This window comes from Oculina patagonica, chromosome 14 (assembly GCF_052425735.1).
Source record: "Oculina patagonica isolate OP01 chromosome 14, crgOcupat, whole genome shotgun sequence".
In the NCBI taxonomy this organism is placed as follows: Eukaryota; Metazoa; Cnidaria; class Anthozoa; order Scleractinia; family Oculinidae; genus Oculina; species Oculina patagonica.
Genome location: NC_135771.1, coordinates 12,098,352 through 12,125,158, shown reverse-complemented (window position 1 = coordinate 12,125,158; position 26,807 = coordinate 12,098,352). Strand labels below are relative to the sequence as shown.

Below are 26,807 nucleotides of genomic sequence, written 5' to 3'. Positions count from 1 at the left end.
CAGGACGTCTAAACTAAATATCCTGGTTAACGCTGTGTCAACATCCCTTTGTGACCCTTAGGATCGTAAACTGACTTATGTAAAGGTTTAATGCAGCGCTCATTGTTTCACTATACTCAAACAACCAAAGGTTGAAACAACATATGGTAAAACATTATTTGCAAGAAGTATAATCTTGGCCAAAATGATATTTTCATCAGATGGCTGGACCTACGCCATCACCACTAACCCCTGCCTACACGACGCCGAGCGGTACTCGCCTGAGGTCCAGATCATATGTCCTTTTGTCAGAACAGGTAAAACAGCATCACCACTAACCCCTGCCTACACGACGCCGAGCGGTACTCGCCTGAGGTCCAGATCATATGTCCTTTTGTCAGAACAGGTAAAACAGCATCACCACTAACCCCTGCCTACACGACGCCGAGCGGTACTCGCCTGAGGTCCAGATCATATGTCCTTTTGTCAGAACAGGTAAAACAGCAAACAAAGACCTTGCCCAGTTAACTATTGTATTGAGATATCCAGAATGACACCTCTGAACTAGGCCTTATTCTGTTACAGAAATACAGAAAAAATAGGGATCTTCGCTTAGGGGCGGAGCCTCCCGTGTTTGGGTAAATGGTGACTGGTCAAAGACATTGCAAAAAAAAAATATAGATCATTTCGGTCAATACGATTTGAAAGGCACTGCCCATTTTCTTCCGGATGTGATAAAAAAACACACACACATACGTAACAGGAATTTTTAGCAAATTTTTATTTCAAGTCAAACTGCAATCTTTTACAAATTACGACCACCCTTAGTTCCCCCTTCCGGGGGTATCACATGAATGTGGCACAACCATGGGCTCCTGGCACAACTGTCTCACGGCATAAAGTCCTACATATCTTCCAGTTAAAATAACTGCCGTATTTAGTCGAATAAGCGCCGTCCCCAATAACGCCGCATTTGGGACAAAATGTTAATAAGCGCCTCCTCCGAATAGTACAGTCCCGATGCGGTGCTTATTCGAAGAATTCCCTTTGACTACAATGAAGTCTAAAACAGCATTGCAAGTTTCCTTCTATCAAATTAACAGACATTTTATATTCATTAATTATTCATGAGGGTGCAAACCAATCTCAGCACAGTATTCAGATCGATCACATGTACACAACTGTAAACCCCAATACAAATCAAACAATATAATTAACTTTTGATACAAACTCCTGCTCAGCTAATTAGTATTCATTAACTTTTGATACAGATCTCTACTGATTCGCATAACAATACTTTGCATTAAATTTATTGTTTTCATTTCACAAGTAGAATAAAATATTCGCGTCCGATCTGTATGGGCGTTTACAATGGCGAGCCGATAGGCGAGCCATTGTAAACGCCCATACAGATATCCCGCTCATATTTTATCTACTACATATTTCTCACTTAAAGTGAATATATTACATCATTATTCGATCATCAAGTTCCTTTTCCAGTATTATTGCAGTACGTAGTTTTGTTGTGAAGGCCGTCCATGAACTTTACCGTCCCACCAAGCCCAATTTCTCCTCTCTTTCTTTTTCCAGGTACCCGTGCAAGCAGTCTGTTTTTGGCTTTTGCTTTGTTTAATAAGTGGTGTCCTTAAATAAGCTGCCCCCCCTCCGCGAATAAGCGCCGCATTTGAAACCTGAATAGGGTATACATTTGCTGTAACTAGACTTTACACTCATCACATGGAAACGTCATCCACAGTCCAGTTGACAACCAGCCAACATCTCCAAAGTGCGCTAGACTCTTGGTCGACCGGTCCGTATTCGAGCCCTGGCGGGGATCATTGCATTATGTTTTTGGGCGAGACAATTTTTTCCCACATTGCTGTCTCCACCAAGGTGTGTGTGTATGTTGAGAGGAGGAAGAAAAGGATAATCCTGCGATGGACTAGCATCTTATTTTGTAGGAGTAAAATACTCCTACTATATATTGAAACTGGAAGAAGCTCCGGCCTGACGGGCCACTAGGCTCCAACGGTTTTTGTAAGACCATGTAGAAAAAAGGAAGTGCCTTTCAAATCTCTTACGACCAGCGCGTACGGGTACACGAAAAGTAATTATACCGGAGGCCTCGAGCCCGAGGCGCCGTCCACATCCCTACTCAGTTATATAACATTTTGACAGAAAAAGTTACAAAGGGCAAAACCGAAATGGTCTGGGTTTTTTTTTTCTGTTTTACTCTTCAATTGCTTTTATATTGAGTTGTCTAGAACGATGGCGCGGGCGGGCGAGGAGGAAATTCCTAAGCAGACTGAAGGAATCACATTTCTAGGCCGCGGGTAAGATAATAAGTTGGTATTCCACCAGCTGAAATGTCGAAAGGGGTAAGGAATTATCCCTCGTATTACTTTTCTTTTCATCCACCGAACACTGGGCAGTCGATCTATCTAAATATTCTTAATTGTTTCAGTTTTATTTGAGGCCAAATGGACCCCTGTCGAAAGTGAAAATTTAAAGGGTAGAGATGCCTGTCTTAGCCTGCGTTGCAGGCTAACCAAACCCTAGTTTAGTTAGTCTGCAACGCAGGCTATGCCTGTCCCTTCTGGAGCTATGTAAAAGGGGCAACATCCTCGATTTTTTTGAAGGTTTATGCACGTTTTTATTTCGTCAGCTAGCGAAATGGAAGTTTTCTTTTGTCTTCAAAAGGGTATATAAAAGAGCAAGGATAGTAAGGATCTGGACCTTGGGTGGAGTGCCCTCGGTGAGGTGTAGCGGAGTGGGGGAGGGGTGATGGTGTGGGTTGAGCACTTGCGATAAAAATATTATTTTGGACAAGACGTTGCCGCTCAGAAATGATTTGCCATTAATTTGGTTGTTTGCATATTGTAAAACAACTGATGTAGACGGTTCTACGGATAGTAAATAAACCGAGCGCTGTATAGCCTAGAAAAACAGCCGCCTCTCATCGCTCCCGCTGCTACGTGAAAAACGAGTAGTCCGTAATCACGAGAGCGAGGCGGCTGTATTCGCAGGCTAAGCGCTGTAGCCTTGAAATAAGTTTACGATCTAAGTCTCTTTTGAGACTTAAACGATTTTTGCGTGAATTCATTTTGGCACAGAGTTAAAAGGGAAGTATTCTGATTGTTTTTCGTCGAAACCGTGATATAACCCCCCTACTTGTTGAAGTAGATGGAAAGGGTCGAAAAGAATTTCAACTTGAAATAGTCCGCCGGAATTTTTCAAGTTCTCATTTAAGTTCTCACATTTTTGTTTCCGACAAGGATCATGATTGTTCTTTTTTCAACAGCTCGGTTGGGTTATTTTTAAAAAGAACAATCATGATCGTTTTCGGAAACAAAAATGCGAGAACTATAGTGAGAACCAGGAGCCGTGAGAACTTAAAAAATTCATTCATTTCGACCCTTTCCATCCACTTCCCCTTAAACACAGTAAAATTAATTTAGACGTCCTGATCTTTCAAATTATCGTGTTTTTATTATTATTATTATTTTCATTTATGGAAATCGTGAACAAAGAACCTACCGAGTGACTAGTACGAAAGCGATTGCGTGACACGCAAGTTTCAAATTAGTCAACATGTCATCGGAGAACAACATTTTGGCTCGTTTGTTTCCGACCATGAAAAAATTGAACGGACCGGCATTTCGGTCGAGAAATCAAAGGATTAATACAAGAAGGGTACATTTATTCGACGGCTGTTTAACAAGAGATGGGAATATCACTGACAGACCTGAGAGTGGTCGAATGTTGAATGTCAACACGAAGATGTACTGAAGTTGTCGATTCGACGGCACACTTGAAGGCCTTGAAGACTAATCAAAGATTGCGATAGGATTCGAAATTCGCTTTACACTCGATATTTGGCAGATATAGCGTTCAGGATGATGTTAACAGGGAGCTTCTGCTGTAGATTACATCTAAATACCAGTAGAAAACGGAGGAAAGACTCAAAAGAAGACGTTTTGGACTATCTGGTCGGAAGAATGTGGGTATTGTTTACGTTTCAGTGACAGTTAATTTTGTAATTATAAGTATTTTGAAAACGTTCGCACTTAGCGCGTATAGAGAGCCCGAAATAAATTTTTACACTAGGTTTTAGAACGGCATTTCCCCTTTTAAAATATCTGAAATTCAAGTAATTGAGAGTTTTACCGGGTAGAGAAATTCTCTCTCGAAAAAGAGCGCCAAATTAAGAATTTCGAGCAACCGAATTTTAGTGATTTTCAGCGGCTCGCCGTGACCTTCAAAATTAACTTAGAGAGAAAAGATTGGACTCAAATGACTTATAAACACTTCAATAGTACATTTCTAGGCTCAAAAACGGGGTTTCATTTAATGCGAATGAGCCAGTGCGAAGTTTACGACACGGTATGAGTCATATATTTTTTGTGTGCTTTAGAAGACACTGGGGTTCATAACGGTTTTGTAAGTTTTTGACCGGTCGAAGAAATATTTGAATAAAAAAATCCCACCACGTTTCTTGGCCTTCCATAGGCTTTCTGTGGGCGGCATATCTAGAATTCTGATTTTGAATTTTTGTGCCACTTATTTTTGTTTTGGCTCGGTCTCAGTGGATCTTTGCTCTTAAATATAATAAAAAGGTATGTTATATAATGTTTATAATAAATCAGACCCTCATATTTGCCAAAATGCAAAAAGTGTATTTTGGCATGAAGAATTCTGATTTTTGAAATGTGGAGGTTGAAAATCAGTGCAAGAACTTGAGTTTTTCAACTGCAGTAAAGGGAATATTTGTATACAAATAGGATTTTTATGTCTTCACCCCTGCCTGACATTTAGAGTCGGGATGTGTTGTGTGACATTATGTCACGATTATGAGGTCACGGGTTGGGGCGCATACAATTAATTATCATACCACCCTCTAACGTTCACATGCTCATCAACAAAGACTCGCATCGTGCGAATTCGTAAATGCAGCTACGCTTTCTTTTCAATCTAAAAGGTAAGCTCTGTTGTTTTTTCTTACTCTGTACTGCTATAATTCAAGGGTTAGTTGCTTCAATACCACGTTCGGTAATTTTTTCCTAAAACGACTTGGGAAATTTACCGCCTGCGTTCCTGTGTCGTCGGAAATCGACCGGTTGTTTAAGCTTAATATATTCGCTGTGCAGTGCTTTGTCGCCTTTGTTTAATGGCTTTGAAAACGCCCACGGTGCTTATTTTAGGGCATTCCTTTGTTGCAAGGTTAAAAGGTGATATAGCGGCGGGATTTGATTCACGTGCTGACTCGAATTTTAACCTTAATGGCACTGCGTTTGTCCACATGTTCGGCAAAGGCGGTCGAACGGTTGCGAAACTACGCGACCAAGACCTTCCCGTCGTTACTAGTCTTGCTCCGGACGTGGTAATTCTAGAGATCGGCACTAATGATCTTTCCAGGTTGGGGCCTGAAGTAGTGGCATCGGAAATTGAAGTTTTAGTTTCTTCGCTGCGTGAAAAGTATTCTGTACGCGTCATAGGGGTTTGTCAAGTAATCCCTCGTGGTGAATCTTACGCGGGATTTGAATCCTTCAATGACAAGGTGCCAGTTTTGAATCAGTGTGTTTGTGCATTACTAGAGGACATTGATAATGTCTTCTGCTGGTATCACAAGGGTTTTTCTAATCCCTCAAACGCCCCACTTATACATGATGGTGTGCATTTGGACGCTAGAGGCCAATACAATTTATATCGCAGCTATCGTGGCGCCATTTTAAGGGCCTTGGAGATACTTCACGCGTAAGGAAGTTTGTTTGTCCATTTATTTGTTTATTTGCTTATTATTGTGCTACACGTTGTACCTATCAATTTTGTTTTTAAACTTGAGAGTTTTTAGTTTTGGTAATTTAATTCCGGCGACATTTTGTCAGCCCGGCCTGTATTGGCCAAATAACAATTTTATGTTGAGGCTTCGTTCCTCTATTATTACTGGAGTTTTGAGTCCTCCAGGTTATGTGTGAGGCTACGTTCCTCTATTATTACTGGAGTTTTGAGTCCTCCAGGTTATGTGTGAGGCTACGTTCCTCTATTATTACTGGAGTTTTGAGTCCTCCAGGTTATGTGTGAGGCTACGTTCCTCTATTATTACTGGAGTTTTGAGTTCTCCAGCTTATCTTTATGAGGCTTCGTTCCTCTATTATTACTGGAGTTTTGAGTCCTCCAGCTTATGTTTATGAGGCTTCGTTCCTCTATTTCAATTTTAATTTATTTTCATTTAATTTGAGGTATTTTTATTTTATTTTTATTTGCCTCCTTTTATTTATTGGCTGACCATATTATAACGTCAGCATAATAATTATTGTGAGGCTCAGTTCCTCTAATTTTCTTAAATGGGGGCTTTGTGCCTCTCAGAGTAACATAACAAACAATAACAAACAATAAATAATAATAATAATAATAAAAAAGAATGAATGAATAATAATATTGATTGTCATAATGATAATAATACTAATTAAACAAAAAACAAAAAATAAATAAATAAATAAAAAACAAAACAAAGACAAAAACGAAATAAAAACAAAAACAAAAACAAAAAACTGTAGTTAATACTGGTTTTCATTTAAGTTTATTTGAGACTGTGTCTCTACATCTATTTATTATATGGACTTTTCTATGCTTGTACAAACCTTCATTTTGGTTTTGGGCCGCAGTGTCTGCCGCTTTGCTTTGTATCCTAGAATGCCCCCACGCTGTCCAAAACGTTCATCAGTTACTACTCGAGAGGGACCTCCTCCGAAACGCACACGACGGGGCAGTCAAACTAATGGCCAGAGGGCTACAGCACAACAAACCACCGCAGCCCAACCAGCCGTGGCGGGACCAGGATTACCAGCTGATCTGTTGGAAAAGATTGTGTCTACAGTGACAATGGAAGTCACGAAGCAGTTAACACCCCTTCTTATCCCTGCGGACCGGGCTGCTCCTCCAAACCCCCAGCTACTGGATGAAGTACCAGCTGCTCAGAATGATGTGATTGTTGCTGGAGTTCACCCACCACCATCGCTTGCCGCTGCTGCTGCCGCTGCTGTAGTTAGTGATTCAGTAAACACAGTTAATACCACTCTGTCAGGTGAGGTTCTGCCTGCAACTACATCAACACCTTTACCATCAGGCCCCTTGTTTTCCTCTGCCAGCCTTCCAATTGATGCCAAAGTTTCCCCGAAACTGACGGCTAAGATTTGGTTGCAAGAGTACATAGATTTTGGCTCATTATTGGCAAACCCGGTGTTGGATAACAAATTTCAGCTAAGTTTACAAACAGCCACAGAAGGCAAAATCCCATCTCTGTGTTTTGAGCCTGCAGCTAGACCAAAAAAGATTCAGACCATTGACACATGGATGCATGCCTTTCATATTTTTACGGGCATTTATACTAGTAAATATCCCAATGAGGCACCAGCCCTTGTGAAATACGCAGATGTTATCCAAGACTTGGCAGCCAGAGGGCATAATTGGAAGTATTATGACGAAAATTTTCGCTTTCTTAGGCAGAGCCAGGCTAGTGCCTACCCATGGGGTAACGTTCACTGGGAGTTGTGGCTCCGATCACAACAGACCCCATATAAGAGAACCCCTTCATCTTTTGGCACGAGTTCCGGACCACCTGGCCGGTCTAATACATCCATCCCTAGGGGATTTTGTTATAGCTATCACAAGGGTAATGAGTGTGGGGGCTGCAATTTTAAGCATGCTTGTTTCAAGTGTCAGGGCCAACATAGAGCCTCACAGTGCAATTTTCGTGGCTCACGTAAACCCACCACTACCCGCCCCCATGCTACCGGGCCTTCATCTGCCAACACCAATAAAGGTTCATAAGTTGTGTCATCTTTTTTCTGGGTATATTCATTCGACTGTTAAATTTTTGCATTCTGGCTTTTCTGAGGGTTTTCTCTTGCATTATGAAGGTGAGCATTTTTCTTTTGAGACCTCTCATTTACAGTCAGCTCTAGAGCATCCTGAAGTAGTTGATGCAAAACTTAAGAAAGAACTGGATGCCCATAGGCTAGCTGGCCCATTCCATTCTCCCCCATTCCCAGTTTTTCATGTCTCTCCCATTGGTGTGGTCCCTAAGAAGTCACCGGGTGAATTTCGACTAATCCATCATTTATCATATCCAAAAGAAACATCAATTAATGATGGGATTTCTTCTGAACATTCGAGTGTACATTATGCTACCATACAGGATGCCATTCGCCTTATCAAACTTGCTGACCCTGGCTGCTTTTTAGCCAAGACGGATATAAAAAATGCATTCCGAATAATTCCCATTAATCCCAGTGATTATCATCTTCTGGGAATCAAATGGAATGGCCAGTATTTTTATGATAGGTGTATGCCTATGGGTTGTGCCAGTTCATGCAAGACGTTCGAAACTTTTAGTACTGCAGTCGAATGGATTGCCCGGGAGAAGCTTAGCATTCAGAATATTCTTCATTTACTTGACGATTTTCTGATTGTTGCCCCCTCGAAGTCCCTCTGCCACAAACAATTGGATATTTTCTTAAGTCTATGTAGTTATTTAGGAATTCCCACAGCACCAGAAAAGACTTGTGGCCCTTCAACCATCCTTTCTTTTGCTGGTATTGAGCTTGATACGGTTCAATCTCAAGCTCGCCTGCCTCAGGATAAGCTTTTAAAGTGTACCCAACTTATTTCCCAATTTCTCCACCGAATGAAGGTCACTTTACAGGAGTTACAATCATTAATAGGTCTTTTGAACTTTGCCTGCTCTGTTATTCTGCCTGGTCGCGCCTTCTTACGTAGGCTCATAGATCTTACTACAGGCATAAGAGCTGCATATCACCGTATCAGGCTTTCTGGCCAAGCAAAGGATGATCTTCGGGTTTGGTTGTCATTTTTGTCCTCATTCAATGGTCGATCATTCTTCCTTGATGAAATTTGGCATGGTTCGGATAAACTAAATTTATTTACTGATGCAGCAGGTTCAATTGGTTTTGGGGCAGTCTTTGCAAACCACTGGTGCTGTGGGAAATGGCCATCAGATTGGCTAAATAAGAATATTGCATTTCTGGAATTTTATCCAATTGTTTTGAGTCTCTACTTATGGGGTCATCTGATACAAAATCGATGTATCTTATTTTTCACGGATAATGAAGCCCTAGTTTACATTATAAACAAACAATCATGTCGTGATAGAGACCTTATGTTTTTTGTCAGAAAGTTGGTTTCAGTCTGCTTGAAGTACAACATTCTTTTTAAGGCTAAACATGTCCCTGGTGTCTGTAACAAATTGGCGGATTCTTTGTCTCGATTGCAGATTCACACCTTCAAGCAGCTGGCCCCTCCTTTTATGAATCCCTGTCCATCGGAAATTCCCCTGCATCTGCAGCCCCAGCATTGGCAGCTATAGTTTCTAAGCTTATGCAATCAAGCTTGCAGCCATCCTCTTTAACTACTTATAAAAGGGCATGGGTGCTTTTTAACCAATTCCTGCATGATACATTTCAGTGTACAATGTTTTCTCTTCCAATCCAACCTCCAACCCTAGCACTTTTCATAGCCTATTTATTTAATAGGCATTATGCCCCATCCACTGTGAACACATTAGTCTCTGCTCTGGGGTATTCACATAAGCTTGCAGGTTTTCCTGACCCAGGGAAAGTATTTTACATTGTGCAGACATTGAAAGGATACCATAAGATTGGCCATCGTTTGGATTGTAGACTTCCAATCACCCTGAATATTCTTCATAGATTATTAGATTCTGCTTCTCATATTGCTGGCTCACAGTACCAAACTACTTTATTCCAAGCAATGTGTTCTCTCGCATTTTTTGCATTCCTGCGAGTGGGTGAAATTACTGCAACAGGGGAATCTTCCTCCCCTTTGCAAATTCATCAACTAAGCAAGCTTTTGAACCCTGCTAAGGAGGTGGTTGGCTTAAAGATAACCTTTCAGGACTTCAAACACAATTACAACCAACGCCCATTTTCCCTCGTAGTCAATCGTCAGGATAGCCATTGCCCAGTTCAGTTATTACTTGATTACCTTGCGTTACGAGGCAATGCTCAAGGCCCTATTTTTCTCACAATTCTAGGGACTCCTGTCCCTAGGGTGTTGTTTGGAGACCTTCTTTGTCAAGCCATTAAATATTGTGGGCTTGACCCATCTCGATACAAAGGAGGCCTCATATGCTGCAGATAGGGGTTTTTCCGATGCTCAGATTCGCATTCAAGGGCGTTGGAAATCCAATGCCTTTCTTAAATATATTAGAGTATCTACTGTCTCCAACTGATTTGTTAATATGTTTGCCCTAATCAGTAGGTGGAGGCTGTCTCGCAAGGGCAGCAGTCTCACTTGCCTTTAATTTCAGCTTTTTCTACACCAAAGCTTCATTAGTTTTGATTGATTTAATCTTGGTTACACTGTATTTGTGAATTTCTGGTGATCGGGACTGTCTCGCAAGGGCAGCAGTCTCACTTACCTTTAATTTCAGCTACACTATATTTGTTAATTTCTGGTGATCGCGACTGTCTCGCAAGGGCAGCAGTAACGTTCACTTCAGTATATTTTCCTAATTGTAATCAAGATCTGATTTGAAGTTCGACGCCTTACCATTAAGCCACCAGCGCGCGGCCGTGTGACGTCATTTCCGCCAGACACCAAGCTCACAAATATATATATATATATATATGACCGTAAACTCCACACGAGATTTCATCCCGCCTGAGCCCTTTGAGGGACAAAATTATACACCCCGCTACGCTCGGCCTTCGGCTCTCGCTTCGCGAGGAATTAAAGATAATATAAGTCCTTTTCACAGATTTTGTAATGAGGTGGCTATGGGCCTTTGCTCATAGCCATACATTATTTCAGTTTATTTGAATAATTAAAGGGGCTATGAGCCTTTTGCTCATAGCCATTTTCACCAACTCTGTGTTTGTTTGTTTATCTTATTGCCCAGCAAACAGAGCGCGGGAAATACAGCACTCAATGTTTATTTATTTCAAAAGGGGTGAAGACATAAAGGGAATATTTGTATACAAATAGGATTTTTATGTCTTCACCCCTGCCTGACATTTAGAGTCGGGATGTGTTATGTGACATTATGTCACGATTATGAGGTCACGGGTTGGGGCGCATACAATTAATTATCATACCACCCTCTAACGTTCACATGCTCATCACCAAAGACTCGCATCGTGCGAATTCGTAAATGCAGCTACGCTTTCTTTTCCCCACCTCCTCCCCGTGGCCTTGCCTCTTGTCTTAGTCTTGCGTTTTGGTTGCCTTGATGTTTTGGTTGCCCTCACCTTTACTGGGCAAAATCATTATTTCTAAATTAAAGATAATATAAGTCCTTTTCACAGATTTTGTAATGAGGTGGCTATGGGCCTTTGCTCATAGCCATACATTATTTCAGTTTATTTGAATAATTAAAGGGGCTATGAGCCTTTTGCTCATAGCCATTTTCACCAACTCTGTGTTTGTTTGTTTATCTTATTGCCCAGCAAACAGAGCGCGGGAAATACAGCACTCAATGTTCATTTATTTCAAAAGATGTGAAGACATAAAATTTATTCCAGTTCATCGCCATTTACACGAAATCTTGTACCAGCGTGAAGTAAATTGGTATTATAAGAAGAACTTTCAGGATAGACCATGCTTGCAGCGGCAGAAGTTAAAAAAATAAAATTCCTTCATTTTTTGCTCATTAATCGGTTTCCCCTTCAGCTCACTGAAGAAATCTGTGGAAGCCACAGGCAAAAATTAAAGCATTGTCACTAGAACTAAAAGAAGCTCAAAACAGCGATTCATTCCGTCCGCGAAACTAAGATAAGATTTTTTACGCAGTTACGGAATAAATGAACTCGATTTATCTACCGTAAATATTAATTGCTTGCATAAACTGCTGAAATGGTTCGTACAGTAGTTTAACCACATGGCAGATTAACAAAGGTACAAAACTGCGAAAACTTAACTATATAAAACACTTGTTTAAAAACACTTCAGCTTCAAAAAATACTTTAATGGGCTCTTAAATAAAAGTTCTCCTTATTATTGTTAGCAGAATCATTGTGAAGTAGCAAATAGAACTACAGCTTAGCACGAAAATGATGTACGTGCGACAAATTGTTTGCATCCATAAGCCGGCAACTCCATGCGGCGCAGTTATGGGGGGCTTTAATTATACAACTACTTCACTCCTTCACTCCTCCTCCCCCTGTAGAATTTATTCAACACATATTTGCAAAAGAGCCGGCATTGCATATCATTATTGTCACTTTTCTTCTTTACATTTAATGTTGCAAAGACGGGGTTAGCACAATGAAGTTTAATTTACTATTTGGCAACTAAATGCATGTTGCTACAGCTAGTCATATTTGTTTAGTGATACAATGAAGATTATTTTTTCAAGGCGACAATGAAGCAAGGGATATAAATTGCTGTCAGGAAAGTCCAGGCGGCCTCTGTGTGAGAATTGTATTATGCTGCAAATATATATTTTCTTCCACCTCATCTCGCTGAATGTAAATTTTGCATTTTAATTTACTTTCGAAAGTACACATAAGACACGAATAATCTTTTACTCCCAATAAAGCCTTACTAACAGCTCTCGCAAGGTTTCACATGAATGGCTCGCTATCCTCCGAGATAATACAATAAAAAACCACAGGAACAATGCCCCAAGCCCCCAAAACAATATAGCAACATGAACTGTTTCATTAGACCAGAAGTCAAAACCCTGTGTAGCTTCACTACTGAAAAAACCTGAGATTCTAGATTCCAATTCTTATCCACAACCGTCGACACAGCACCACTTGCCAATTCAATGAATGCAAATTAAACAGCGTCAAATGACATAAATTTTTATCGTGGGTTTTCAAAGGGGGGCTTTAACGGACGTCTTCGTCGAAATTCGATTAATAAAATATTAAGCTGTTAAATCACAAAATAAGGTCGTTTTGGACATTAAGTTGAGGCACTCCTGAAGAATCCTACTTGCAAACTTGAAACGGTATGAAGCAGCATGTATGCCACTAGAAACTCAACTGAACTTATAAAAAGCGACAAGTTTCCAATCTTTTCATTGGAAGTTATCAAAATATATATGCTGGATTTGACGAAACACCTTAGTGATATTTTTACTCCGGGAAACTAGATTAGTACACACAAGGATGCGGATTAGTTTTCTTCAATTTTATCATGAAACGTTTTTGAGTCTAATGCTTGCGTGCGCTTTGCGCATGCGCATTAGACTCTTTGTTATATAAAAAAAGCTGTTAGCAATCCCAAGGGAATGGTTCGGGATCGATAATCGTTCGCTGTAATGTAGAAATCAATGACCAGCTGCAAGAACGGACTCCGTACGAACACGCACGATTAGTTTCAATTAAAAACAGCCAATCAGCGACACGTATTCCCACGCATAATTAAAAGTTCTTTTTCAAGTCACGATTATTCAACACTTGAACAGGACGAAATAATTTTCCAGTTAAGGCATTTATAAGCTTTTTGTGAAAATAAAACTTCGTTTTAAGATCACTTAAGCACTCGTAATTTTGTCTTGCTTAAAAAGCAAGACGTCTTTGAGAAAAAAAAAATATTTCGACGGCGATTCGCGTTTATTAACACAATGCGACCAAATGTTTATTTTGTTAAAACAGAAAACTTTACCTCGTATTTTGTATTTATGTCATTCGAATTTTCACCAATTTTTTCATAATGTATACAAAAACCTTCAAAAATAAAATATGTACATGGATAAATGTAAATTAAGTTACGTGACTAAATTAAAAATTCGTTTGTTTGGCCGCTTTGCAGTATTACACTGTCCCGGCCTTTGCGGCTTTTACTTTTACTTCGGGTAGAAGAGCACAGAACACGTCATCAGAATGGAATTTACGATATCGCATAATTTACACAAGTTACCACTGTAATTATGTACTAGCGCATAATTATGTAGCATTCAATGTAATTATGTACTAGCGCATAATTATGTAGCATTCAATGTGTTGTGTAGAAGTCTGTGGAAGTCTGGAAGTGTGGAAGTTTGGAAGTGTGGAAGTCTGGTAGTGTGGAAGTCTGGAAGTCTAGAAGTCTGGAAGTCTGGAAGTCTGGAAGTCTGGAAGTTTGGAAGTGTGGAAGTCTGGTAGTGTGGAAGTCTGGTGTTGTCGAAGTATGGAAGTCTGGAAGTTTGGAAGTCTGGTAGTGTGGAAGTGTGGAAGTTTGGAAGTCTGGAAGTCTGGAAGTCTGGAAGTCTGGTAGTCTGGTAGTGTGGAAGTCTGGAAGTCTGGAAGTCTGGAAGTGGTTGTCAAAGGCGGGCTGCAATGGACGTCTTCAGCCCGGCACAGTTATCAGATTTGATAACATCGTGACGTCACAACATGGCGTCATTTCGCAACTCGGTGAGATTTCGGAGGACATCTCGTTTGTTCGTCTATTTTTCGGTTGTGTTCGTGTGTTCTACCCATAGTTCTACGCGATGACCTTGAGAGAAAGATGAACTTCAAAAATGTATAAAATGGCGAGCGTCGGTGGTGAGTTGTGCGGGTATTTGTTTGACGATTTGAAGAGATGGCTCGAGGATGACAGTTCATTGCAGGGAAAGATTTCCGCACAGCCCCCTACATTAATTATGTATGCAACTATTTCATACTTTCACTATACACAAACAGCAATCATGAAAAGAACGAGTCAGTCACAAAATTGTATGCATAATTAATGTAGGGGGCTGTGCGGAAATCTTGCCCATTGCAGGTATGTTTATATTCTTTGCCGTCAATTTTAAGGCAATTGCGCATTTTTTGTGGAACACGTAGAAAATATGGTATGTTCTTCAGTTATTCTTCTTTCGATTTATCGCTTGCTCATCGGAGGGCACAAAAAATTGTACGAGGGCACTATGGTTTTGTGACTTGTTTTCTGATTCCTCTATTGGCCGCCATTTTTAATTGTTTGTGCTTCTAGTGTACGTTCTATAGAATGAGTAGACTTAAATAGCTGAATAATGGATTTTCGCATACAGAAAATCGTTCGTTTGTTTCTTTACTGCTTATGTTTGGACGGCTTAGTGCTACCGTCCGTAGCCCTTTTGTTGTTGACTATAAATGACGGTGAAATCAGCGAAGTATGAGCAACCGCTATCGCGGCATGCATTCACGAAGTCTTTAAATTTATGAGTGTTTAGAGTATGGCCGCTTTATGCGCGTATGCGCAATGGAATTCGAGCGGGCTTTATTTTGCTTGTTAAACACGCTTTCAGTTCGCCCCTTTCCTTCGTGCAATCCGCTTACAGAACGAGTAATACACATTTACCTGTTTATTCGACTTAACCATCGCGCAACACGCTTTCAGAACGAGTACTACACATCTACTTTCCAATCTTGGACATATCCTTCGAACAACTGTTATGTAAACTCATGAACTGTGTTACTGCGGTAGACGGTATATTTATCTCTTTCATTTTGCATACAGAAAATCGTTCGTTTGTTTCTTTACTGCTTATGTTTAGAGGGCGAAGTGGTACCGTCCACAGTCCTTTAGTGGTAGACAGTGAAACTAGCGAGAATCATGAGCGACCGCTCTCGCGGCACGCAGTCACAAAGTCTTTGAATTTGTAGGAGCGGGCTTTATTTTGTTTGTTATACACGCTTTCAGAACGAGTAATACACATCTGTTCAACATATATCCTTCGCGCAATCCGCTTACAGAACGATTAACAGACTTATCTAACTTATTCTTCGCGCAACACGCTTTCAGAGCGAGTGATACACATCTACTTTTCAATCTTGAACATATCCTCCGAACAATTGTTATGTAAATTCGAAGTGCGTGACTGCGGTGGACGGTATATTTATCTCTTTCATTAACCCAAATATTTCTTTATTCAACAGATCATCGAAGCAACTGAACGCCGAAGGCACTGAGACGAAGAAGTTCTGAGTATGAGCTCAATAAACAACGCATCTTTTATTTCTCTACCTTTGCATCGGTTTCATTCTTGTCTTAACTAAATATATATTACCAGCGTTGGTGATGAAATTCCTCCAAATAAAGGTATTCATGGTTATATTGGTGTACCAGTACACTTGGACAAATTCAGAAGTCTCAACGAATTCGAAGAAATACTATTTTATTAGCAAGAGGAATACAATAAAAGCTAATAAACTCCCTCATCGGCAACCGTACGAGCGAGCCGCGAGCGTTCGATGACCTAATCTAAATAAGCTTTGTCTCTTATTTTCAACAAGAATCTATACGTATGTGCATGCGGCCAAGAGGAAATTCAAATCTAGAATTTTACTTATCTATTATTCAGTATTCAACTTGAATCGCATTTAACTGAGAGCCGTATAAACAAGCTTTCTGAAATGGCCGCCATATTAAAATTAAAACTGTTGCCATGAGATAACATGTCACATGAGCTCAAACTTGGAGATTGATTGGCTAATGGTTTGTTTCGGACATGGTTATCAAATCTGATAACTGTGCCGGGCTGGTTTTCGTCGAAATTCGATTGATAAAATATTTCGCTGTTAATCACAATTTAAAATGAGGTCGTTCGGACTTTTAGTCGAAACACTCCTGAAGAACCCTAATTGCTCCGGTAAACTAGATTAGTACAAAAAAGGATGCGGAAACGTTCCAAAGAAGTCCAGTAATTATGAGCGTACATTTGAGTTCATGTTTAACTTACCAACGTACAACCTACATGTACCTCTTCTCTCGGACGCATCCAATTGAAAAGAATGCAGACTTGTGCTAACTTATCAAGGTCAAATACTGCAGATGATTACAACTTGAAACAACAACAACTAATATCACACTACCAAAAGAGATTTCTTTTGTCTACTTAGCTGTTTGAGTTCAGATTGTAAAACAAAGATATCTGAAAGAGCCTCATTTTCTTTTCCCATCGGCGTTAACAATAGGCAGTTGATTGAACAAAGGGATACGAGTCGATCCGTGGAGTTTTGAACTTAAAAATTCACACGTCTTACAAATTGCAGTATATTTTTCTATACTCTTTCCAAATTGCCGCTACCTGTTTGGAATTGTTCAAAACACAAAAAAATACAAAACCGTTGATAATACATGTGTGGAAATATTTATCTGGAGGGTCCGAGATTTGTAAACGGGATATTTTTAATTAGCTGTAAGGACGAAACAGTATTAATAAATAAAATAAAACAAACTGCTGTACACACTTCTCTAAGCCAATCAGCTCAACCAAATTCTGTTTCATCAAATGAACTTTTTATTTAACCTCGCTGGAAATAAAACAAATAATAACAAAATCGAATAGAGGTGCTCCGTGGGGTAATTTACATATAACTTTTAAGTCAGGTGCGAAGTATTTATTTGGCTTTGAAATTAGCTTTTTCGTTTTCTTTTTTCTTTTCGTTTTTTTCTTTAATATGAAAAATACCCCTGTTCTTAAAGTCTACTTCACGGGTATAACAAGAATTGTATAATATGTTGGTCAAATAACGCGTGTTCATTTTAAAGCTGCTGAGTTTGGTATTTAGCTATGTAATTACCGTTACTGTACTAAGTATCGTCCATTTTAATGGTTGGCTTTATCTTTTAAAACAAACAAAAAAACGGGCGGCTTCCTGTTTAAATAACATGATACAAACACTCCAAGGAATTGAAACAAGCGGGTTGAAAACACGTCAGGGCTAATGTGATTAAGCTGCAGCATGTAACAACATACCTTTTCCCAATTTATTTTGAATCTCTTCCTGATTTTCCTACTAAATTTCTCCCAGACAATGTAGACTAAAGGAATACCGTTTTAATCATTGCACGTAACAGCTATATTTTGAAATTGGGGGGTTCGTGAAGCGTGCCAAACCAAAATAATTTAATAAACGAAAAAAAAAAAAACCACCAACCTGGACAAAGTGTAACTTAAAGGTCAAATGCAATGAAATTGGAATTTTTTTTTCTTTTGTCCGCAAACGTTTTGTTTATGAAGGCACTAATGATTATCAACTCTCAGAAATGTTTTTTGCGCGAATTGTGGCGCTTTGGAGCATGAGCTATAGGAAGAGTGGAGTTTTTCTAAGTTAAAAGCTAATATCTTACCACTACTCTGTTTACTTCTTTCGTTGTTCGATCACAATACATGGGTAACCAGGCTTTTATTCAACCGAGAAGACCTGGATGCTAAACTAATTTGCATTTGGAGTGCCCCTGGCCACTCCCCGAAAAAGCACCATTTCATGCCTTTGGGGGTAGGTATTCCTACATGTGGACCACTTAGCTAATTTGCATTTGGGACTATGTGTATAATACCAAGGGAGATAATCCCTTCTTTCGTGTGAAGCTGGTAAGATCCAAAGGTGGCCATTTTCCTTATAAGGAATGTAAACGTGGCCCACCTGGGGGTTATACAAAGGAAACCATTCATTCACACAGGGAGTAGGATGAGGTGAACATGGGTTTACCCGAAGTCGTTGGAGTCTTGCTTAATAGGCCATTTTACAGTTGTCTGCTCAGTGACCTGGCCTTTGAATGGAAGTGAGGCTGAAGGTGACCTTGTTTTGATACAGACCTCACTGCTTTTGTTTTGTTAATCATGTTGTTCTGATGCTAACTAGTTTGTATTTACATAATAATACAGAGAGGTTTGTATCAATGCAAGGTCACCTCCAGCCTCACTACCATTCAAAGGCCAGGTCACTTGGCAGCCAACTGTAAAATGGACTATTCAATGGTTGAATTTTTGCGACTATGAATTGGAGTTAAGAACTATTAACATCACCTTTGAAGTAAATTGAAATAATACGGGCTCGCCGCTCATACTACTTTTCTTTATTTTACTGTCATAATCTGGCGTTCTAATGTTGAGAGAAGTAGTGAGTGGAGAAAATAAAGTTTTATCGGCTACATTCCAGAAACAGTAGTGGATTCTCCGACGATAATAAATTGCACGCCGCATGTAAATAATTGTATTATATATACGAGTCGAAAACATTAAACAAAGAAGCGCTCGTACATGCTTAAATTCGTCAAAAAACCTGCATAAAAACTAACTCACCCTATGCGGAAATTTTCCTTATTTATTTTATTTCAAAAACTCAGTCGTAGAAGCCGATTTTTCGAAACTATAATATTCACAACAACAATTAGTGAATAGATTTGAATATTCATATTTGTAAGTTGTGACCACACAAACACACGCATAGAGTTCAACGCCAGTGTTTTCCCGTTCATGCTGCACCGGTAAAAAGTCACTCGTTGCTTGTTTAGGCAATTTAAGACAACTCCAGCTTACTCCATAGCGAAAGCCTTAAAAAATAACGACAACGACCACAAAACTATCCGAAATTTACATTTTTTTCCACCGTTGAGTTGCGAACACCTTCAAAATAAACCAAAATTCATTTCCGGTTGCCAAACCTTTCTTCGTCCATGTGGGGAATGGCTCAAGTTTGTCGCCTTTTTCAAACCTGACTAGGGGATTGAGAGTGCTCGTTGATCTTACGAGCTCAACACGAAATTAAAAAACAATACCCATTGTTTGTTCGGTTTAGTGATTGGCCAAAAACCAAAATCTCCTAGCAACAGTAAAAGTTTTTCCTACCCAGTGTTTTTATTATTCGCCGTAACACCAAATGCAAATTAGTTTAGCATCCAGGTCTTCTCGATTGAATAAAAGCCTAGTTACCCATGTGTTGCGATCGAACAACCAAAGTAGTAAACAGAGTAGTAAAGAAAAGAATTTAGTGGTAAGATATTGGCTTTAATTTAGAAAAAACTCCACTTATCCTATAGCTCATGTTTGGAGATGAAAATCCGACGATTTCCGAAGACTTCACGAAAACGAACCAGAAATGGCCGCGTGTGGAATGGAATCGAATAGCGGTATTTGTGACGTCAGGTTTGGCGAGCTTGTTTTCACGTGTTTTGAGAGGCGGTCATAGATTTTCTTGCAAATTCTTGGGTTTGTTCGATGGATTTCCAGAGTTTTTGGAACAGCCGTTAGTTGAAACCGATGAAGACCTTGATTCAAGCTTTCGAAAAGTCTAAATACAGCCATATCAGTTCGAACTACCAGCATCGGGCAAGGAATAAATTGATTTCTCGAGTGACTTCCGACTCTGTGAGTGAACAAGATGGCGTTTAAAGATGAATTCCAGTCCGTACTGCGCAATCTCGGCTGCAATGTTTATGTGAGCCTCACACGAAGGAATGTTTACAAGCAAAACTAAAAATTCCGCGACAAACTTTTTCTTCATTATTAACGCCAGATATCCTTGCAGAACAAATAATAACGAGTAGGAGAACCTTGACGCTATTTCAAACCGACGTTTCAGCTCATCGGAAATTCTTGAACGAAACGAACTGTAATGGCGGACTAAAAAAACCTCATGTATGCTGTCACCGAAGTGTAACGTTTCAACGAATTCAAAACAAAAACGAAAACAAACCCCGATTCTGCGCAGTACGGACTGGAAATCAGCTTTAAATCTGGCAACATCTACATGCACCACCAACGAAGGAATATGGCCAGATAGATTGGTGAGCCTATTAAATATAATAGAAACTGCTGTTAAAGAATTTGAAATTAATAAATAGTTGAATCTTAAGTTGTAGTCTGGTCTTGCTTTTGTTCATAAAGACTGCAATGTGGAATTATTTGTAAACTGTTTGTAGCATTTCTCGAGCTGTCGAGTGTGGCGGTTCGCTAAAATAACACAGCTTGAAGAATCAATAAAACCTTTAGAAGCTTTAAACTCATTCCCCTCAGCCAAATTATCTATTTTCAAAGATTGAAATACCGTAACGGTGTGGCTCTTTTAGCTACAATCAGAACTATGCCTGGTATTAATATTGTTTTTTATTTGCTGAATTATTAACCTACAATAGGTGGTTTATCCTTTTTACTTCCATGTAATCTGGCACTTAAATTTTTCAGTTGATTTTACTGATAATTCTCTGAAAAGGGAATTGTCTTAAGTAGATGGGGTAAAGGTCGAAGTTTAATATCAGTGTTAATAATTTCAACAATTAATTTATGGCAACTTGCATTTCTAAAGACCCAGGTTATACAGGTTATAAGATCTAACTTGTGATGATTTTTGATAGCTTTATGGTGCTGGCACAGGACATGTTGCAGGGACAAATTTACACCTGGCTTTGTGTTTCAATGTCCCTGCTTCAGATCCTTGTATGTACAATCATGAGATTTTGTCAGTGCTGCATGTTGCTGTTATATTATAATTATAAAATATGCTAGGAAGCAGGGATGGCGCAGTAGTGAGACACTTGCCTCCTACCAATTGGCCCGAGTTCGATTCCCCAACTTGGCATCATATGTGGGTTGACTTTATTGCTCGTTCTCATCCTTGCTCCGAGGGTTCTTCTCCGGGTTCTCCAGTTTTTCTCCTTCCACAAAAATCAACACTCCAAATTCCAATTCGATCAGGAATAATTGGCCCCACAAGCTTCTAGCTTTAATCCTCTCCATGTCTAAATAAAGGTTATTTATTTATTTATTTATTTATTTTTTATATAAAGTTGTTCATGCAATTTGTCATTTTTGTTTTGAACATTTATTAGTACTACTAACAGGTAATATGTTCTTTTGTTATGGTTGGATGGGGTTAGACATATGCATAGCCCCTTTCTGTCGACATCCATCTTTCGACATGCTAAACATGTACAAACAACACAGATCCAAGTCAACCAATCACAGCCCACTAGCATGACCTTCTGATTTTGTGCGCTCATTTGCATGAAACCAACACTGGTATGTATCGGTCATTTAAAACAGCACATTTCAAGACGATGTCGAAAGACAATGTTAAAAAAGTGGATGCGGAGAGATGGCTATGCACGTACACTGAACTCACGTGTAAGAAGGCTCATAACCGCTTTCCAGTACTTTCCAGCCTATTACTTTGATTGGTCAGCAGGGGAAGATCCAGACCACCGTTTTACGGAAATAGGTCAAATGTTTTATTACAAATAAATATTTTAAGTGTTTATTATGTGAAAGAAAATTTCCAAGTCTTAATATCCAAAAAAACGGCCATCATTTTTCCTGGATCCACGCCCGGTCAGTACTAATTATTTGTCAGTTAATGCTATAATTATTTTATCAAACAAATGTCCCATCATTGCCAAACAAGTTGTGGTCATTTTTATTATGCTGCTGGTAACCATAGAAACAGTCAAGTGCTTATAGCTCAAAAACGAGCTAAATGATAAGAAGCTACTGTTTGTATTCACACTGTTCGTATTCATCACTTGGCAAGCAAGGTCTGGTCTGAGATAAGGTGGGCCAATTATTCCTGATCGAATTGGAATTTGGAGTGTTGATTTTTGTGGAAGGAGAAAAACTGGGGAACCCGGAGAAGAACCCTCGGAGCAAGGAGTGGTTGCAGATTCTCCTGATAATGATAAAAGTGCTAGACAACGAAGTTAAATACAAAAAAAAGTTGGCTGATCTGGTCGGGTTTATGCCTTAGATTTCTCATAAATAGCCGAGACTAAAGCTAAATTACGATTCAGTTGCACATACCAATTTAGTGTTGGCTACATTAAAGCCTGATTTGCAGCTTATAATGAGTGCTATGCAATGCAATAGTTATTGTACTTGAATGGGTTAATGCAGATCTGAACAACAGATGCATCAGGTAAATTGGCCTTCACAAGTAAACAAACTCATCATATAGTTTGCATGAAAAATAACCTTGTCTTGGGCACCAACAAATTATGTTCAGTCGGGTGTATTTTCGTTGTTGTATTTAGCATTCATAATCATTTCAAATATAAACAAACAATTAAAACGAGTGTTTCATTGTGCAGAATACTGTACATTAAAACCATTATTTTCCTTTAATGTCTGCATGCATGATTTAGTTTTTTAAGGCGATCAAAACAATATAGATAATATCATTAATCCTTGATTAACGGCTTTAATTCTTTCCAAGTTGGTAATAAGAGGAGAAGCGCCAAGTCTCATTCGACGTTTCTTGGTGCTGGAACTCGGACCAAAGTGCAAGATTCTGGTGGAAGCTTCCTGAGACAAACATGCGGATGATATTGTATTTGCTGAGCAAAGCCGGCGTGCATTTGGCATAAACAGCCTCTCTCTTTCGTCGATCTCAACCATTCCTTGCATCACTCCTCGTCTTTAAGAAGATATTTTGAATGTTCATCCGGATTTATCGGGATTTTAAACGCCAAAAGGTGCAGCAGTCCTAGTAAAGACAACCTGAAAACAGTACTTTGCTGCATCTTCGCGCGTCGAAACTCGCCACATGTGACGTCACAACGGATCCATTTCCGACAATTTTCCGAAGTTTTTCCGAACCGTTCCGTTTGTGAAGCGAAGATAAAGGGCTGTCTTCAACATCGAATATCTCAGCGACGTTTTAACCAAATCGTTTAAAACTTCAGATTATGATTATCCACAGTATTTCCTTTCATTTAAAGTCAAAATGAGTCTAAAATAAAATTTGATCAAATTTCGTTGCATTTGACCTTTAATCACACGCCCTTCCGGCTCGTAGTTTTATTGTTTCTGAGAGTTTGGATATCTCGATGTGAAACAAGCTGGAGTTGTTAAAAAAAGCTTCTCAAATGACCGCATTGAGATATTGACGTTATCTTTTAATGTACATGTAACAAAAAAAAAAACTCTTCCTAATTAGTATCAGGTTTAAAAATTTTAACCCTCGGACGTACAAGGGGGGGTGGATTAGGGCTTTCCACAAGTTGCTCGGCAACTTTTTGGCAACTTTTCATGTTTCGAGCAACTTTTTCCACTTCGAGCAACTTTTTTCCTCTCGAGCAACTTGTTGAATTTTGAGCAATTTTCAGACCGAAGATCTCCGAAGATTATCCGAGTGTTGTTCAAAGGCCATACGAACGTTTCCGAAGATTTACGATGTTTGCCGAAAATTGTCGAGGAACATCTGAAGACCTTCGGCTCATTCTGCATTAAAATATTACAAACCTTGTCAGCAAACATGACGTCATTGATATCTTCACGATTTTTAACGAATAAAGAAACTTTGTTATTTAACAAATTTTCCCCTTGATATGTTATTTAGATACTTCTTATGCAGTAAAATTGCATAAAACTGCTTAGAAATATTACCCTCCTAGGAAAAATTAGCATATATTTAGAGAATTTTGTCTTGATTAGGAGTAGCGTTTTGGATTTTTTGGAGCAACTTTGGGGCAACTTTTATTAACAGAAGCAACTTTTTTGGATTTTTGAAGCAACTTTTGAGCAACTTTTTGAGAAATTACGGCCAACTTTTTGGGAAATCTCGAGCAACTTGTGGAAAGCCCTAGGGTGGATGCCACCCCCCCCATAAGGTTTTTTCCAAATTTTGAAAAGAGGATTTAATCTACAATGCTGAAACTTTCAGTAGCTGTTCATTCATCCTTTACGGAAATTTTGATATGTCAACCATGTGTCCATGATATTTGACGTTGCCATGGCAACGTCATAAATACAGGCAGGTCTTGCCAAAAATCGTCATTTTTAACATTTTTATTTATGTTTTCCAGTTTTTTGAAACAGAAGTGCAAGATTTGTTTATTTTTACATTCCATAAGCATTCTGGCTTGATTTTGTATCAATTTCCGTTATTTTGTGACTTTCTAAGAAAATGTTGAAATCCAAGATGGCGGATCCAAGATGGCGGCTCAAATGACGCCACGTGACGTCATATGACGCCACAGCCAATTAAAATTATGTCATCTTGTAGAGTAAGCTAAGGGCTTTCTTATCAGTGTAAAATAATCTCGCTACGCCTTAATATAACGAAAACTCCGGGGAGGGGTTCCATCCACCCCCCCCCCCCCTTGTCCGTCCGAGGGTTACAGTAAATCTACGTCACGCGCGACCAGTGATTCCAAAATTTCAAACAACGAGACACAGTTTCGCTTTCCATATTTGGGCATTTCCTTGTGTTTCTGGAGATTTCAAGAGCGATTTGGGAAATCGAAAGGAAATTTGGAATTTCGAAGGGAATTTTCAAAATGTTGCGACCTGTTACCGTTAATACCTTTGGTCGGGAATTCAAGCCAGGTAGGCCTCTCAACAAGGAAACCAGAAGACGGATAATCGATATTTATTTGACTGGAGAGGGACCGACAGCAATATCAAGAGAAGTTCGTGTAAGTAAAAGCACAGTTCTTGCTATCATTCGACAACATGAAACGTTCGGAACATTTGACGCCTTCAGTCAAGGGGGTCGATCTCATCGTTCTATACTTACGGACGACGTTCTTGAATCTATCGAATTGTTTAAACTAACAAAACCTAGCATGTATGGAAAGGAAATTCGAGCAAGATTGCTGAATGATGGAATATGTGATATGCCAAGGGTTTTCCGGCTTTGTCCACAATCAACAAAGCAATCCTGACGATCGACTTTTCAACTCCTCGATTTTCCGAACGCTCGTGAATACCAGTCTGTATGACACTTGTCACTGCTCCTGTAACTCCTGTTATCGGAAAGCGATTTATTCCTGCCCGCGGTGGTGTGACTTTCATCGCTTCCGTGTTATCTCTGATCACGAAATCTTTTATTTCAAGGCAATAATCACTTGACACATCACATGTATCCTGTTGTTCGCCGACTTCATTAGGTTGCATTGTACGAATACAAGCGTTGAGTTGCAAGCCTTTCTCTTGTTTTCTCGACACGGGAAACCCACGTCGACAGAACTTATACTTGCGGGAGAGAAGGTCGCCGACTTCTCCGTTTAACTCTCCTCGCACCTGAACAAGGAACGAATGGATAAAACTACGTGGTCTCTCTATAAAACATAGATTGTCTCCCTTGCAATTTCTTATCTCCAGGAATATTGTATCCATTTTTCAAAGAGATCTCCGAAAAATCGCTTCCATTTTTGCAAATTTCAATGGAAACCACGATTTTCCCATGTGATCTCCGTTACGTCACTGAAAGTAGCGCGTGGATTGGAAGACTTAGATCACATGTTCAAGATACTGGTCGCGCGTGACGTAGATTGACTGTAAAATGACATAGAAATACCGTTTAAGCGCACAGTTTAGAAACACATACATCCGGGACATCATAAATTTAACAATGTTTTATTCCCGAATCGAGAACTAAATCCATACCAATATTTATATGACAATAAATGTATTTTAGATTAGATTAGATGGATTTCACCATTTTCTAAGAAAGTCAGAAAATAACGGAAATTGATGCAAAATGAAGCAGTATGCTTAAGGAATGTAAAATAAACTATTTTTCAAAAAAAGTTTAGTTTAAATAAATTAATTTTGTTCGAGCAACTCAGGGGAACAAAAACAATGAACTGACATGTAAGCGTAAGCTTAAATGTACTACATATCACAGTTAAAGCGACTAAAAGGGGCAAAGTATAAGTTGCGGAAAGATTTAAACCTTGCCGACACAGAATCTATCGAAACTCGTTCAAAAAGCAAGTTTAAGAACATCATGACATTTTCTGTCATAAAATCAGGCTCAGCAATTCAGTACAAGTTGTGACCATGCAAGAGGGTCCTGTCTCTTTATTCAGAGGACTTGATCCATGCAGTGGATAGCTTCGTTTAACACTATCATTTGCTAAAGTTATTATATTCTTAATGATGACAGCCGTAGATTCATCCACAAACAACAAAGACAAGCAAACTGGACTTTCACAAGGAATATAATTCGCAATTATCTTGGATCTCGTCGTAAATATTTTTTGCTTTTAACAATTTCACGGAATATAGATGACTTTTGAGGACATCGTGCGAGAAATGTTTCGATAAGAAAGTTCTAAATCGCTCCTCTTACTCGCGGAATTTTTCAGCCTACACAGTGAACACCGCGCAA

General features: G+C 39.3%; 1 pseudogene; it reads left to right on the top strand.

Annotated features, from left to right (window-relative positions):
• Window positions 1-9,375: 9,375 nt before the first annotated feature.
• On the top strand, window positions 9,376-10,249 carry LOC144638482 (uncharacterized; annotated as a pseudogene).
• Window positions 10,250-26,807: the final 16,558 nt, after the last annotated feature.